The sequence below is a fragment of the Mobula birostris genome, chromosome 31, assembly GCF_030028105.1.
Source record: "Mobula birostris isolate sMobBir1 chromosome 31, sMobBir1.hap1, whole genome shotgun sequence".
NCBI classification, from domain to species: Eukaryota; Metazoa; Chordata; class Chondrichthyes; order Myliobatiformes; family Myliobatidae; genus Mobula; species Mobula birostris.
Genome location: NC_092400.1, coordinates 36,801,431 through 36,816,706, shown reverse-complemented (window position 1 = coordinate 36,816,706; position 15,276 = coordinate 36,801,431).

Sequence of the window (15,276 nt, the reverse complement as noted above, 5' to 3'; positions counted from 1 at the left end):
CCCTGTGTTCCGTGGAAACATATTGAGGAAGAATTTTAATTTATCATCTCTGAATATACCCTGCCAAGAATCCCACATCATGATTATCTTTTATTTTCCTGAACTCTGATTAGTGCAGATCCAACCTTCTCAATCTTTCCTCTGAAGACAAATGTCTTCATCTCAGTAATCAGCCTTGTGTACCTTCTCTGAACTGCAAATATTCCTCCTTAAATAAGGAGACTTAAACCAAACACAGAGCTCAAGTTTGGATTTAATTACTTGTCACATGTGAAATGCAGCATTTGTGTTTACAACCAACACAAACTAAGGCTGTGCTGGGGGCAGCCCGCAAGTGTCGGTACACATTCCAGCGCCAACTCCGAGTGTGACCTCATGAAGGCCTGAACTTGCTCGTCCTTCTGCCCCACTCCTTTATAATAAAGGCCAATGTCTCATTCACCTTCCTTTTTGCTCACTAACTCTGCGCTTCCCTTACAAGGACACGCAGATGCACCTGGACAGGAGCAGGATTCTGCAGCCTCTTCAGTTAGATAACCATTTCCTGACCAAACTGGGCAATTTAGAAACACAAGAGCTTCTGCAGTTGCTTGAAATCCAGAGTAACAAATACAAAACACCTGAAGAACTCAGCAAGTCAGGCAGCATCTGCGGAAAGGAACAAAGAGTCAACGTTTCGGGCCTGGAAAGGAAGCGGGGAAGAAGCCAGAATAAGAAAGTGGGGGAGGGGAAGGACTACAAGATGGCAGATGATATGTGAAGCCATGTAAGGAGGTCAATAGGTGGGTGGGGGAGGAGGGAGAGGTTTGAAGGGAGAAACAAGGAGGTGATAGGTAAGGAGAAGAGAAGAGGTGAAAGGGGAGCCAAAGTGAGGAATGGAAGAAGAGAGAAGGGGGAGGATGGGAGAACTTACTGGTAGTTTTATGAATCAATGTTTATGCCCACCATCTGGAGGCTACCCAGTTGGAATGAGGCATTGCTCCTCCAACCTGAGAAAGGTCTCATCTTGGCAGTAGATAGGACAAAATGGTTAGCCACCGAGAGATCCTACTCATTGCAGACGGAGTGAAGGTACTCAACAAAGTGCCCCCCACCAATCTAAGTTGGGTCTCACTGATGTAGAGGAGGCTCCATTGGGAGCACCAGGTACAGTAGATGACCTCAACAGACTCACAGACCTCACCTGAGAGGACTGTTTAGAGCCCTGCGGATGGTGAGGAAGGAGGTGATTGGTTAGGGGTAGCAGTTCCACCCCTACAGGGATAATGCCAGGAGAGAGATCAATGGGGAGGGATGAGTGGACAAGTAGGGGTTGAGGTAAAGATATGTTTTGTGGTAGGATCCCATTAAAGATGGTGGAAGTTGCGGAGAATGATTTGCTGGGTGCAGAGGCTCATGGGGTGGTAGGTTAAAGAAAAGAGGAACTCTATCCCTGTTAAGGTGACGGGAAGATGAGGTGAGGACAGGGGTCTGGGAAATGGAGGAGTGCAGGTGAGGACAGCATCAATGGTGGAGGAAGGGAAATCCTGGTCTTTGAAGGAGGACATCTCTGATATTCTGTAAAGGAAAGCCTCATCCTGGCAGCAGATGCTGTGGAAATGAAGGAACTGAGAAAAGGAAATGGCATTTTTACAAATGACAAGGTGGCAGGAAGTATAGTCAAGATATCTGTATAAATCAGTAGGTTTATAAAAGATATCAGTAGACATTCTGTCTTCACAAGTGGAAACTGGGAGGTCGAGAAAGGGCAGAGAGGTGTCTGAATTGCACCAAATGAATTTAAAGGCAGGTTGAAAGTTGGAGGCAAAGTTGATGAAATTGACAAGCTCAGCATTGATGTATGAAGCAGCACCAGTACAGTCATCGATGTAATGCAGAAAGAGTTGGTGAAGAAAACATAGAAAACCTACAGCACAATACAGGCCCTTTGGCCCACAAAGCGGTGCCAAACATGTCCCTACCTTAGAACTATCTAGACTTTACCCATAGCCCTCTATTTTTCTAAGCTCCAAGTAGCCATCCAGGAGTCTCTTAAAAGACCCTATCGTTTCCGCCTCCACCACCGCCGCCGGCAGCCCATTCCACACACTCACCACTCTCTGTGTAAAAAACTTACCCCTGACATCTCCCCTGTACCTACTTCCAAGCACTTTAAAACTGTGCCCTCTTGTGCTAGCCATCTCAGCCCTGGGGAAAAGCCTCTGACTATTCACACGATCAATGTCTCTCATTATCTTGTACACCTCTATCAGGTCACCTCTCATCCTCTGTCGCTCCAAGGAGAAAAGGCCGAGTTCACTCAACCTGTTCTCATAAGGCATGCTCCCCAATCCAGGCAACATCCTTGTAAATCTCCTCTGCACCCTTTCTATGGTTTCCAGGTCCTTCCTGCAGTGAGGTGACCAGAACTGAGCACAGTACTCCAAGTGGGGTCTGACCAGGGTCCTATATAGCAGCAACATTACCTCTCGGCTCTTAAACTCAATCCCACGATTGACAAAAGCCAATGCACTGTATGCCTTCTTAAACCACAGAGTCAACCTGCGCGGCAGCTTTGAGTGTCCAATGAACTCAGACCCCAAGATCCCTCTGATCCTCCACACTGCCAAGAATCTTATCATTAATGCTATATTCTGCCATCATATTTTACCCACCAAAATGAACCACCTCACACTTATCTGGGTTGAACTCCATCTGCCACTTCTCAGCCCAGTTTTGCATCCTATCAATGTCCTGTTGTAACCTCTGACAGCCCTCCACACTATCCACAACACCCCCAACTTTTGTGTCATCAGTAAATTTACTAACCCATCCCTCCACTTCCTCATCCAGGTCATTGATAAAAATCACTAAGATTAGGGGTTCCAGACCAGATCCCTGAGGCACACCACTGGTCACCGTCCTCCATGCAGAATATGACCCGTCTACAACCAATCTTTGCCTTCTGTGGGTAAGCCAGTTCTGGATCCACAAAGTAATGTCCCCTCGGATCCCATGCCTCCTTACTTTCTTAATAAGCCTTGCATGGGGTACCTTATCAAATCCCTTGCTAAAATCCATATACACTACATCTATGGCTGTACCATCATCAATGTGTTTAGCCACATCCTCAAAAAATTCAATCAGGCTTGACAAAGCCATGCTGACTATTCCTAATCATATTATGCCTCTCCAAATCTTCATAAATCCTGCCTCTCAGGATTTTCTCCATCAACTTACCAATCACTGAAGTAAGACTCACAGACCTATAATTTCCTGGGCTATCTCCAATCCCATTCTTGAATAGGGGAACAGCATCCATAAATCTCCAATTCTCCAGAACCTCTCCCGTCCTCATTGATGATGCAAAGATCATCGCCAGAGGTTCAGCAATCTGCTCCCTCGCTTCCCACAGCAGCCTGGGGTACATCCCGTCCAGTTATGGTGATTTATCCAACTTGATGCTTTCCAAAAGCTCCAGCACATCCTCTTCCTTAATATCTACATGCTCAAGCTTTTCAGTCCACTGCAAGTCATCCCTACAATCACCATGATCCTTTTCCGTAGTGACTACTGAAGCAAAGTATTCATTAAGTACCTCCGCTATTTCCTCTGGTTCCATACACACTTTTCCACTGTCACACTTGATTGGTCCTATTCACTCACGTCTTATCCTCTTGCTCCTCACATACTTGTAGGATGCCTTGAGGTTTTCCTCAATCCTGTCCGCCAAGGCCTTCCCATGGCCCCTTCTGGCTTTCCTAATTTCATCCTTCAGCTCCTTCCTGTTATAACCTTCTACTTTCCTATCATTACCTAGTTTTTTGAACCTCTCGTAAGCTCTTCTTTTCTTCTTGACTAGATTTACAACAGCCTTTGTACACCACGGATCTTGTACCCTACCATCCTTTCCCTGTCTCATTGGAAAGTACCTACTCAGAACCCCACGCAAATATACCCTGAACATTTGCCACATTTCTTCCAGACGTTTCCCTGAGAACATCTGTTTCCAATTTATACTTCCAAGTTCCTGCCTGATAGCCTCATATTTCCCCTTATTCCAATTGAACATTTCCCTAACTTGTCTGTTCCTATCCCTCTCCAATGCTATGGTGAAGGAGATAGAATTGTGATCACTACCTCCAAATTGCTCTCCCACTGAGAGATCTGACACCTAACCAGGTTCATTTCCTAATACCAGATCAAGTACAGCCTCTCCTCTTGTAGGCTTATCTACATGTTCTGTCAAGATACCTTCCTAAACACACCTAATAACCCTGTTATTATTACTCCTTTTCAGAATCTGTCTCCTTATCTGCTCCTCGATGTCCCTGGACATAGCCTGTTTCACATAGCCAACAAAAAGGAAGGCATAGCTGGGTGCTGGAGGCTACACCTTGGCTGTGGAGGAAGTGGGGGGGGGAGCAGAAAGATCATGAAGACCAGTTCTGCCAGACAAAGGAGGGAGGAGATGGAGGGGAGCTGGTTAGATGTGTTGTCTAGACAGAAGCAGAGAGCCTTCTTGATGGGCAACAGAAGTGTATAGCGACTGGGCCTTCATGGTGAAAATGTGTCGATCAAGGCCAGGAATTTGAAAGCTGGCGAAGTATCCCTTCCAGGGATATATACATTTATTTGGAATTTAGAATAATAGAGTGCAACTGATGGAATTATTTGAGTTTATTATGCATATCATAGTTTAGAGTAATGTTTATTTATGTGTTATATTTATAATCACTTACTTTAAATCCCCGTATGTAGAAATATGTTAGAGTCTGAGACTTATAGAGATAAATTATACAGCACAGAGTAGGTTATCTGAAATATTGACTGTCCATTTCATACTATAGACACTGCCTGACCCACTGTGTTCCTCCAGTGCTTTGTGTATTGTTCCAATCAGTAAGTACCCATCTTTACGCAAACATAGTTACCAACCTTCTATGGCCTGGTGTTTCAAGTCCTCTTCCAGATGCCTCTTACATGTTGAGAGAGTTACCTGCCTCTTGGGAAGTGTGTTCCAGATTTGACTATCCACTGAGTGAAAGAATTCTACCTCAGATTCCTTCCAGCCCTTACCCAGAACCTATGCCCTCAAGATACCAATGCAATGGAGAATAGTTTCTGTCTGTCAGTCCTCCCAGCTATTTTCTAGCTTTATTATTTCTGCCTCTACCATACCAAGACTCGACAATCTATAAAGGTCTCTAACAAGCCACAAGACTCTTTTTAATAATGAAAACCACAGTCATTGCTAATAGCTTCCAGACAAGGTCTGAATCTCTTTGGTTTAACAGACTTACCTTTCAAAAGAACAGTCTTGCTCTCTTCTTCAGAACCGCAGTGAGGCTACAGAAAACTTGTTCAGGCCAGTGAATCCCATGAGAATTCAGCTTCGGCATGGTGTGAAAATTACCTTGCAGTGACAGAACTTGATTAAATATCAGGTTCAGAAAGCAACTAAATCCTCATACCTCAGTGTATTGTGCCACAAATCTTTGTCCAGCATACAACATAGAACAGTACAGCACAATAAAGGTCTCAGAGCCCACAATGTTGAGCCAACTCTTCAACCAGCTCCTTCCCTCCTACACAGCCCATAGCCCACCATTTTCCTTTTATCCATGTGTCTTAAATATCCCTTATGTTCTCAGCTTCTATCAGAATCAAGTTTACTATCACTGGCGTGTGTCGTGAAATTTGTTAACTTAGCAGCAGCAGTTCAAGGAGAAGAGGGGAAAAATAATAATAATAATAATAATTAATAAATAAATCAATTACAGTATACATATATTGAATAGATCAAAAATCGTGCAAAAAACAGGAATAATATACATTAAATAAGTGAGGTAGTGTTCACGGGTTCAATGTCCATTTAGGAATCGGATGGCAGAGGGGAAGAAGCTGTTCCTGAATCCACCATCCCCCGCAGTGCATTCCGGACACCGAGCCACATATACTCTCCTCTATTCTCCCTTAAAGGATGTCCTCTGGTATTTGTCACTGCCACCCTGGGAGACAGGTGCTGGCTGTCCATTCTATCTGCACCTCTTATCATTTCATACATCTCTATCGTGTTATCTCTCATCCTCCTTCACTCCACAGAGAAAAACCTGAGTTCGATACTTCCTAAGACCCAATCAATATCTCTTGGAGACAAAAATTCAGCAAAAGCAAATCCTGTCAGAGATACGTAGCAGGGGAGCTAATACAGATTTCCATCAGAGACTCTGAACGAGTAAGGTGATCATGGAGGTGTATCAGTAGTGACAGGGCAGGGGCACTAATGCCATCAGAGACTCTGAATGGTTAAGGTGATCATGGGGAGGTGTCAGTAGTGACAGGGCAGGGGGTGGCAAGTGCAGATTTCCATCAGGGACTCTGAACAAGTAAGGTGGGCAAGGGGAGGTATCCGTAGTGACAGATATTGACCTTAACTTGAATGAGGAACATGATTAAAAGTTTAGTGGGAGTTACGTAAAAGAGGGGTGCAGAGGAACCTCTACACTGGCAGGCTGAGGGGGCAACGTTGCCAGAGGTACTTGAATGGGAGGCAGATGGGAAACTGAGGGTGCTGGGAAAGAGGCCTGGGATCCCATGGAAATAGTCCGTGATCACATCAAATGGCGTACGTGCCCTAGGAGCCAGGTGGCCTATCCAGCTCTTTTCTTGTGCATACCTACTGATACAGAATAAATAGCATGATTTTGATCCCAACTGATTAGCCAGAGTTTAAAAGATCCTGCAGATGCTGGAAATCTTGAGCAACACACAGAAAACGCTGGAGGAACTCAGCAGGCCAGGCAGCATCTATGGAAGGGAGTGAACAGTCAACACTTCGGGCAGACAGCATTCATCAGGCGTCTTTTGGAGAGAAGGGAGAGAGGGAAAAGACTGCTGATGAAGGGTCTTGGCCCAAAACATTGATTGTTTACTCCCTTCCACAGATGCCGCCTGGCCTCCTGAGTCCCTCCAGTATTCTGTGTGTGGTGCTTTGGCAGATTGACCTGGGTGTGGAGACGACAAAGCTCGGCCTTCCCATCGGCTGCTAATACCCGAGCGAAGAGACTGTGCAGTAGCATTCGTGAGCTTGATGAAGTTTGTCGTCCTTGTTTTGGCCAACCCCTACTCCAAATGGCACACTTCGATTCTCCACACCCCTCCCTCCACTGCCCCTGTCCCTCCCGTGGAACACAGTCTCCTGCACACTGAAGAAACCAAACACAAGCAGTGTGACCACTGTCCACTGCAGTAACTGTGAGCTTTCAGCCTCCTGTCAGTTTATTTCTCCACATCATTCTCAGTCTGGCCTCTCTGCCTTCAGCCTTCTACATTGTTCCAACATTGCCAGCAGACGCTCACGAAACTGCACGTCTCCGTCAGCCCGTGGGGCTCAGTGCTGAACTTAATACTGTAAGTGAACTCCTCCCTTTTTCCTTTATATTTCTGATTCAGTTTGTTCCTTTATTTTTCACCCTTGTCTGTAAATGCCAGATCTTAAAGTAATCGTTACCTTGGCAACTTCATTCACAAACTTCCCCTCTCCTCTCGTGATCCCACCCTTTATAACTTGACCTGCATGTCTTCTGGAGCTACACACACAAAATGGGAGAGGAACTCAGCAAGTCAGGCAGCATCTGTGGAGGGGAATAAACAGTTGACATCTATGGCTGTGTGTCTTCCCAGTTTTCTGGGTTTGACAAAGGGCTTTTGATGTGTAATCTTAGTTTTATTTCACTTCCTGTGGATGCTGCTCGACCTGCCGAGATCTTCTTGTGCTCTCCATTAGTATTTTGAGTTTTGACAAAGCCAAGCCCTCATCCTTGACCTGTTCCACAACATTTTTTTTTGCATTTATATAACACCTTTCCTGTGCTCAGGATCCCAAAAGCCATTAAACTGGTGAATAATAAGCTTAGTGGCCAGTACGCAGTTAGCTCCAACAAACAGGAACATTAATTTAGCAGACAATCAACTTTATTGAGACAGATTAATATTGGTTTGTTTAAAGAGGGTGAGGAGTATAACTTTCTCTTCTTCTGGACCATATATTAGAACTAATGCAGGATCTCAATGTGAAATGTCAACTTACACTCCCGGCCTCCGCAAACAGTGTCTGACCCATTGTTCCGTTTCTCATTCTCTATACCAGCACCTGCCGTCTCATTTGGCTTTGTGCATATTAGATTCCCCTTCTTTTATATTCTGGCAGATTTTTGAGTGGTACTCCAAAATATTGAAATTGGAATTTGTTATTGAATTCAAATTGACTTTATTTCTTTTATTCACATACACGAGGAGTAAAAATCTTTACACTTAGTTTCTGTCTAAATGTGCAAAGTGCAATCATAGTAATTTATAATAAATAGAACAGTCAATGTAACATAGAAATACACACAAATCAACATGAGTTAATCAGTCTAATAACCTAGTGAAAGAAGCTGTCCCGGAGCCTGTTGGTCCTGGCTTTTATGCTGCGGTACCGTTTCCCAGATGGTAGCAGCTGAAATAGACCATGGTTGAGGTGTTTCGGGTCCCCAATGATCCTTCAGGCCCTTTTTACACACTTGAATTTGTAAATGTCTTGAATAGTGGGAAATTCACAACTCTGGGCTGTCCGCACCACTCTCTGCGGAGTCCTGTGATTGAGGGAAGTACAGTTCCCATACCAGGCAGTGATGCAGCCAGTCAGGATGCTCTCAATTGTGTCCCTGTAGAAAGCTCTTTGGATTTGGGGACCCACACCAAACTTCCTCAACCGTCTGAGGTTATATTGTCACCTGTACAGTGAAAAGCTTGTCTGACATACAGATCACATGATTACACAGTGCATTGCAGTGAACATGGTAAAACAATAACAATGCAGAATAAAGTTTAACAGCTACAGAGCAAGTGCAGTGCAGATAATCAATAAGGTACAAGGTCCTAATAAAGGTAGATTGTGAGGTCCAGAGTCCATCTTATCATATTAGGGAACCATTCCATAGTCTTATAATGGTGGGATAGGAGCTGTCCTTCAGCCTGGTAGTACGTGCTTTCAGGCTTTTGTGTTTTCTGGCCAATCAATGAGAGAATATTCTGGGTGAGTGGGGTCTGTGATGATGCTGGTTGTGTCACTGAGACAGTGAGAAGTTTAGACAGAGTCCGTGGGGGAGGCTGGTTTCTGTGATGTGCTGAGATGTGTTCAAAACTCTGCAGTTTTTTGCAAGAAACATCGCTATTCCACGCTGTTCCGCATCCGGAAAGGATTCTTTCTATGGTGCATCGATAAGAATTGGTAAGGGTTAACGGGGACATGCTAAATTTCTTTAGCCCCCTGAGAAGGTAAAGGAATTATTGAGCTTTCCTAGCTGTGACGTTTATGTGGTTGGACCGGGACAGGTGATGTTCATACATTGAAACTTGAAGCTCTCAACCTCATCACTGCTGATGCAGACAGGAGCATGTGCATCGCCCCCTTCTGAAGTCAATGACCAGCTCTTCTGTTTTGCTGACATTGAGGAAAAGATTATTGTCATGACAACACATTACTAAGCTCTCTATCTCCTTCCTCTACTCCAACTCGCTGTTACAGACGAAGCCATCGTTGTCGTCATTGTAGGGATTATGCAGGCTTTCCATTCCCCATCCTTCCCAATACTCTCAGTACACCCACATCCCGAGAACTCCATTGTTACCTTGGTGGCAGACCTCAAAGCCAGGAGGCAATTGAAAGGTCAGCACTCCAAACCAGGCTGATGGGCCTGTACTCTGTTCTAATTCCAGACCTTTAAGCAGAGATCAAGCCTCAGAAGTGTAACCCTAGATCAGAAACAGAACACTACAGAACACCCCTTGCACTAATGTGGATTTGTTTTCAATTGTTTTTGTTTTGTGGAGTTATTTTTCTTCAATATCTTGCATAATGTATGTTCTGTGTGTTACCTATACCCACCTGCCAGTGATGCTGCCGTGAGCAAGCTTTTCATTGTATCTGTATCTCACTGTATTTGTGCAGACGACAATAAATTCAACTTAATCAAGCCAATATCGCTGAGTCAGTTTCCTTCTCGTCTCCGTACTTGAGAAATTCACACACTGGGGAAGCGTTCTTTGGAAATGTCAATCCCACCCAGCATCTGCTTCCCATCTGCACTCAACAGCTCCCAGGCAAGTTATCAAGCAGGCAGGGAGGGGAGATTTATCATCAGCAGCATGAATTTAACGATAAACTCACCTCTGTGAAGAGCAATTTAGAACAACACAGTCACACCTCTGGCTGGCTTAGCTCTATTATTCCTCCTGTGAATGTCAACCAACTAGAATGAGTGGAAATGCACCAGACAGCTTCCAAACCAAGCTTGCTAGCGTAGCATTTTGCAAACAGCGCAATGACCGGGTTGAATTGCACTGCAGTCTGTAAGGAGTTTGTACGTTCTTCCCGTGACCACATGGATTTCCTCACACATTCCAAAGATGACTGGGCTTGTGGGTTTGCTGGTCACACAAGTGTACCTGGTAGGCATGGGCTCATTCAGTTAATAAATAAATAAATAAAGCAAAGGGACAATAAAAATTTCTGTTGCAAGCCACCATCTACAAATACATAAGCACAAGTCAATAGCAGCAAGTAATTCACGTCCGCTTCGTAAGACTCTTGGCAGTGTGGAGGATCAGCAAGATCTTGGAGTCCGTGTCCATAGGACACTCAAAGTTGCTGTGCAGGTTGACAGTGCTGTTCAGAAGGCATATGGTGTGTTGGCCTTCACCAACCGTGGGATTGAGCTCAGAGCCATGAGGTAATGTTACAGCTATACAAGACCTTAGTTAGACCCGACTTGGAGTACTGTGCTCAGTTCTGGTCACCTCACTACAGGAAGGATGTGGAAACCATAGAAAGGGTGCAGAGGAGATTTGCAAGGATGTTGCCTGGATTGGGGAGCAAGCCTTATGAGAATAGAATGAGTGAACTCGGCCTTTTCTCCTTGGAGTGGCAGAGGAAGAGAGGCGACCTGATAGAGATGTATAAGATGATGAGAGGCATTGATCATGTGGATAGCCAGAGGCTTTTTCCCAGGGCTGAAATGGCTAACATTTCAGCCTGCTTGGAAGTAGGGACAAGAGGATGTCGGAGGTAAGTTTTTCACACAGAGAGTGGCGGGTGCATGGAATACACTGCCAGCGAAGGTGGTAGAGGCTGATACAATAGGGGCTTTTAAGAGACTATTAGACAGGTACATGGAGCTTAGAAAAATTAAGAGCTATGGGTAAAGTCTAGGTAGTTCCAAGGGAGGGACAATTTCTAGAGCAGGTTACATGGTCAGCACAACATTGTGGGCTGAAGGGCCTGTAATGTGCTGTAGATTTTCTATGTTTCTATATTTCTAAATCTCCAAGGACCTTCCACTGTGTAATCAACACCATGGTGGAACACTCTCCACTTCCTGGATGAGTCTTAGGTCAGCAATACTCAAGACAACATCCAGGACAAATCAGGCTACTTGACTGGAATCCCATTCACCACATTAAACATTAAACATTAACTCGCTCTTTCACAGCTTCACTGTTCACCCTCTACAAACTGCATTAAACCTACTCGCCCAGGCTTTTGCTGCATTGCCTTCGAAAGTAGCGAAGTTAAGATGGCGCTAAATGGCGACTCCTTTGTTTGCATTTTTGGAAACAGCTCTATTTCCATCTTTAATACCTTTACTTTTCCCTTTCAGGGTTCTTTTGAAGACCCTGACCCAGAGTTACATGCTGACTTTGGTTCTTTGCGGGAATGGGACCCGTTCTCAGGGTTTCAGGACTGGCTGTTGTTCGGCATGGCAAGGGTTCAGCCTGAGAGACTGGCTCGAATTCTGAAGCCTAATATCTCAGGGCTCTGGAGACGGGCGGATCGAGGATCGGTGTCATGGCAGGAGACCTGTGCGTCATCGTGGGAGTTGGGATATCCCCTGTGGGCCCAAAGACTCGGGAGCTTTGCGATCTTCAGGCACAGAGCTGGAAAAAAACAACGTAATGGAATGTTTAACATCGTAAACCAGCGAGTTGTTTGCTATGTCTCTAATGGAGACACCTCTTTCTCCCTTATTAGGGAGAGAGAGAATCTGCAGTATGTGGAATGCTGGGTGTAGCGCGACGTCTTTGGGGTAACTGCAAGTCTGTGTCTTTGCTGTTGCTTTGCTCACGCTAGGGTGCTCGGTGGCATTGGCAATGCTTTCTTCTGCTGGTGGGGGCAGGGGGGATTGTTGTTCACTGATGCTTACGCGTGGGAGGGGGGAGCTGAGGGGGCTTTGGGGGTTCTTACGTTTATCTGTCGTTCATTCTTTGGGGCACTTCTCTGTTTTCGTGGATGTTTGCGAAGAAAAAGGATTTCAGGATGTATGTTGTATACAATTCTCTGATATTAAATTGAACCTTTGAACCTTTGAACCTTTGAAAGACGTGACCTCGGTGTTTTCAGAGGACAGGTGTGGCAGACACGTTGCAATGACACTACCTGCTGCCTCCTCCCCAAGTCAGACACCATGCTGATTTGTAAATATGTCGCTTTTCTACAACTAAATTCTGGAACTCCCTCCCTGCCCAGCAATGTAAGAGTAAGCTCACCAGCAGCAGCTCAAAACACTGGCTCATCAGTACCTTGGTAAAGTAGGGATCAATATTAAAATCCAACTACACCGCACCGCACTTTCTCTGCAGGACATGCCCTTTTCTGAGATTGTACACTGATCAACTCTCCTTTCTCTATTTCCTTCCCTGCTACCCTGAAAGGATCCGATTGTTCCTGAACAGGTTCTGTGATCTAACCCAACCCAACCCACCTAACCCATTGACCACAGTTCCAACGAGCAACATTATCATAATATTCAATTATGTAGCAAGTGAGCAACTGAAATTAAATGATATCTTCACCAGAGATCCTTAAGGGAAATTACTACAAGAGGCTAATTTTAAACTAACCTCTAGTTAGCAAGTTCAGCTCTTTTGAAAGACTTCCCTGGTGTGCTAACATTCCTTGACAGTGAAACTTTTGAGCTTTAATGTTGAATGACTGGTGTTATCACTAAATTATTCAACTGCTTCTTCATTTCCAAGAGTTCATGGTGCAAATCGCTTGTCAGATGACCTCCACTGTGGCTACTCCTTGCAAAGAACCCTGCCACACAACCATGACTTTTGTTCATCCAAGTTCCCATAAGCACGAATCCAATAAGCACCAGATATTTTTATTATAATGCGTTCATTTGCAGGATGTAGACAGCCCTGGAAATGCCAGCATTTATCGACTATCCCCAATTGCCCCTGAGGAAGGAGTCATCGAAGTTGATAGGTCTGGATCAGTTAGGGATGCGAAACTTTCCTGAGAGCCAACTATATTTTCCAATGGTTTTGTATTCACCATTACTTAGACAAGTTGTTTCCAAAAAATTTGAAATGTGCTTAATTACTTATTTAAAGTTACAGCTGCCACAGTGGGGTTTAAACGCATGTCTCTGCATCAATGGCGCAGAACACCAGCTGCTAACCAGTTAGCCACAATGCCAGCATATAATCACTGAAGGCTAATGTTGGAGGCCAGATCCCTGGGGAAGAACTCCTGTGCTCTTCTTTGAAACAATGTCAATTGGTCCCCAAAATATTGACAAAAATCCAGGAGTTCCACATCATGAAATTTGAATTTAATTTGGGTAATCATCAGGAATGGGCAGGCCACTATCTAAGCTTCTGAGCTTCCAACGCTTTCCTACGTGTGGACAATTTTATCCACAGGAAACAGTGACCAGCTTAGGCAATCCTTCTGCTTTAGAAAAGTAGTCACAGGATCATACAACGCAGAAATTGGCCCTTCAGCCCATTACCCATACTGACCCAGCTGCCCCACCCAGGCTAAGCCCATTAGCCATCATTTGGACCTTAGCATTCTAAACCTTTGCAAGCCACCTGCATGTCTAGCTATCTTTTAAAAGTTGTCATTGTGCCTGCCTCAACCACTTCCTCTGGCATCTCATTCCACATAGATACCACCCTTTGTGTAAAAAGCTTGTCCCTCAACTTCCTGTAAAATCTCTACCCTCTCACCCGGAACCTTTGCCCTCTTGTTCCTGATTCTTCAACCCTGTGCATTCACTCTGTCTCTGCCCCTCGTGGTTTCGTAATCTCTCTAAGATCACTTCTCCGTCTCCTACACTTGTAGCTCATCCAGCCTTTCCCTGTAATTCTGTCCCTCAGGTCTTCACTACGTTCTTGTGGCAACACACAAAAAATGCTGGTGAACACAGCAAGCCAGGCAGCATCTCTAGGAAGAGGTACAGTCAACGTTTCCGGCCGAGACCCTGCGTCAGGACTAACCGAAAGAAGAGATAGAGATTTGAAAGTGGGAGGGGGAGGGGCAGATCCAAAATGATAGGAGAAGACAGGAGGGGGAGGATTGGAGCCAAGAGCTGGACAGTTGATTGGCAAAAGGGATACAAGGCTGGAGAAGGGGGAGTATCATGGGACGTAAGGCCTTGGAAGGAAGAAAAACAGGGGGAGGGGAGCACCAGAGGGGGATGGAGAACAGGCAAGGATTTATAGTGAGAGGGAAAGAGAGAGAATATATAGATAGATACATACATAGATAGATAGATAAATCAGGGGTGGGGTAAGAAGGTGAGGAGGGGCATTAACGGAAGTTAGAGAAGTCAATGTTCATGCCATCAGGTTGGAGGCTACCCAGTCGGAATATAAGGTGTTGTTCCTCCAACCTGAGTGTGGCTTCATCTTGACAGTAGAGAAGGCCGTGGATTGACATATCGGAATGGGAATGGGGCGTGCAATTAATGTGTGGCCACTGGGATATCCTGCTTCCTCTGGCGGACAGAGCGTAGGTGTTCAGCGAAATATCTCCCAGTCTGCGTCAGGTCTCGCCAATATATAGAAGACCACATCGGGAGCACCGGATGCAGTATATCACCCCAGCAAACTCACAGGTGAAGTGTCGCCTCACCTGGAAGGACTGTCTGAGGCTCTGAATTGTGGTGTGGGAGGAAGTGTAAGGGCATTTGTAGCACTTGTTCCACTTACAAGGATCAGTGCCAGGAGGGATATCAGTGGGGAGGGATGGGGGGGACGAATGGACAAGGGAGTCGCATAGAGAGCGATCCCTGTGGAAAGCAGAGAAGGGGGGGAGGGAAAGATGTGCTTAGTGGTGGGATCCCACTGGAGATGGTGGAAGTTACGGAGAATAATATGTTGGACACAGAGGCTGGTGGGGTGGTAGGTGAGGACAAGAGGAGACCTATCCCTAGTGGGGTGGCAGGAGGATGGAGTGAG